This window comes from Peromyscus leucopus, chromosome 1 (genome assembly GCF_004664715.2).
Source record: "Peromyscus leucopus breed LL Stock chromosome 1, UCI_PerLeu_2.1, whole genome shotgun sequence".
Taxonomy (NCBI): Eukaryota; Metazoa; Chordata; class Mammalia; order Rodentia; family Cricetidae; genus Peromyscus; species Peromyscus leucopus.
Window position 1 is genome coordinate 28,318,050 of NC_051063.1, and position 2,696 is coordinate 28,320,745.

Here is a 2,696-nt window from a genome sequence, read left to right on the forward strand (position 1 = left end):
TAAGAGAGAATAAGCATGCCTAAATTTCTTTGAAGTGTCCGCACATACGCACTTTGGCATCTAGTCCAGTCTATCTCCGTGGGAGGTCTGCTTGCTTCTAAAGATTGTGGAATTCAGTCTAGAGGTGCACATTTCCCCTGCTAACCTCAGCTGACCTGTTGTATCAGCATGCAGAAGGCCAGTGTTCTCTGGATTGACTTAGTACAGAATTGATCTGAAGAGTGGTCAGGAGTAAGCACAGAGGTGGTTTAAAATAGGAAGTAAATTTGCAAACATGTTCTTGAGAATCTAGTTTGTTACAATCCAATATTCCTCTCTACTGCTTGAATGCAAATTTTAGTAAATAAAATCTCTGTAATATTAAATATGGCAATTTTTTCTTTTCTAGGCCATCACAATTGTTTTTCAAAAACACACTTTTTTTTTTGCCAGCACCAAAAGATGCATGTTTTATTTCTGAAAAAAAAAATAATGAATTGAAATCATTAGTGTCTTAATCATCCAAACAAGGAATCATGGATATTCAGAGCAGAGCCCTGAATTTCTGATTCTGTATGTGTGTTCAGAGAGTCATTCCATTTTAAAAGCTGTACAGGATAAACATGAGGATAAACTGGAAATGTGTGTGACATTTCACCAATACCACTCTGATATAGCTAGGGCATGTTTACATATTCTAAGGCACTATGGTAATTTCCACTGTGAAGCAATATGTTTCTTCTCCAAAACTTTGTAAGTGATAATTTTGAATGCACAGGTATATTTTTTAGTTAATGGAATATCATAATCTCTTAATATACCACCAGAGATGCACACAGATGTTGCTAATGTTTGAAAACACATTTGCTTTTTAAAAATGTCATTTGTTTCATCTGTGTGTGTGTGCATGTGACGGTGTTTGCATGGCACAGCACATGTGTGGAAGTCAGTGGACAAACTGTCCTCACTTTCACCATGTAGAGTCCAGGAATCAAACTCAGTTTCTCAGACTTGGCAACAAGCACTTTTCCCCACAGAGCCGTCTTGCTGGACCACGGAGCAGTGTTTTTTTTTTAGCTGCTCCCTCTCCCATCCTATACATACCACCAGACAGTCAGATGTGCTATGTAGATGGTCCTGTTACTTAAAATCCAAGTTCCCTTTCCTTGATCTGTGTTTTCTTGGTGAGCACTGCTTGTGAGGAATGTAATACAAAACACTTTGGGAATGTAAAAATGGGCCAGTCATATATTTCAGTAGTTGACTGCACATATTCTGATGCCTAGCCCTGCCAAAACAACAACAACAAAAACCATGACATAATGTGGACCCATGCTTAAGGTACTGCCCTAATTGAGGGAATGTGTCAGTTAGACCTTCTGGAAATGCTCTCACAGGTGCAGTGGTTCTCAACCTTCCTGGTGCTGTTACCCTTTAATACAATTCCTAATGTGGTGATCCTCAGCCATAAAATTATTCTTATTGCTGCCTCACAACTATAATTTTATTACTGTTCTGAATTGTAATGTAAAAATTTTGGAGATAGAAGTTTGCCAAGGGGTTGCAACCCACAGGTTGAGAATCACTGGCCTAGAGCCTTCTCCATTGATTCCAGATCAAATTACCATTTAAGATAATCAGTCGCCCCAGGAGGCAGCCCTTCCCCTTGAAGGTTCTATAAGTTTTAATGTCTCAGCACTGAATCCCTGTGGTCCTAGGCTTTTCTTTGATTGGACATTTCTTTTTACTATTAATTCAATTTCCTGGCTCACTAGTGCTCAAGTGTTCTATTTCTTTGTTGTTCCATCTTGGTATGTTGTATGTGCCCAAAGTTGATCATTTGTCCTAGAATATACAGTTTTTGGTCTGTCATTGTTATAGTAGTTGCTTGCAATGCTTTGTATCTCCGTAGCTTCAGCTGAAACATCTCCCATTTCAACTGACTTTGTTTTCTTCCTTTGTGTCTCATTCTAAACAAAGCTCAATCGATTTTGCTTTTACTTCATAAAGCAGTTCTTCATGTTATTGATCTCATGTATTTCTTTATTCTCTGTTCAGTTATGTAGATGAATTTCTAAGTGGTCTTATTAAATAAAAAACATGGAGCCAAATATAGGGGTGAAAGCCTTAGAGATCAGGGAAATAGAAATAGCCACTTTCCATCCTTCTAATAATTTGGGGTTTGACATGTTCTTGATTTTCTAGTTTTTTGGGTACATTATTATGTTGTCCATGATTCTTCTTGTTTAATATAGACATTTATTACTATAAACCATCCTCATGACTACTTTTCTGTGTCCTATGAAACATTTTTCAAAGATAATAATATAATAAAATTGCAATGTTATTATGCAATGTTTCCATTATCATTTGTTTGAAAAAATCCCTTTTAATCTCTTCAATGAACTATGCTGATTAATTTCTATGTATGAAGAGGGTTGTCATATTTCCTCTTGCTGATTTATAGTTTTATGCCATTGAGGTCAGAAAGGATAACTGAAATTATTTCATTCTTCCTAAATTCTTAAGGCTTTTTGTGGCCTAACACATGATATCTGAAGACTGTTTCGTCAATGTTGAGAAGTAACATGGCAGGCAGGTGGCCATACTGACCGAGGAAAAGTTTAAAGATCTGATCCCAAGGTCTGTAATGAGTAAAAGCTATCTGGTCTCACCATTTCTACCCATATAACACTAGACACCCTAGCCAGACCTCG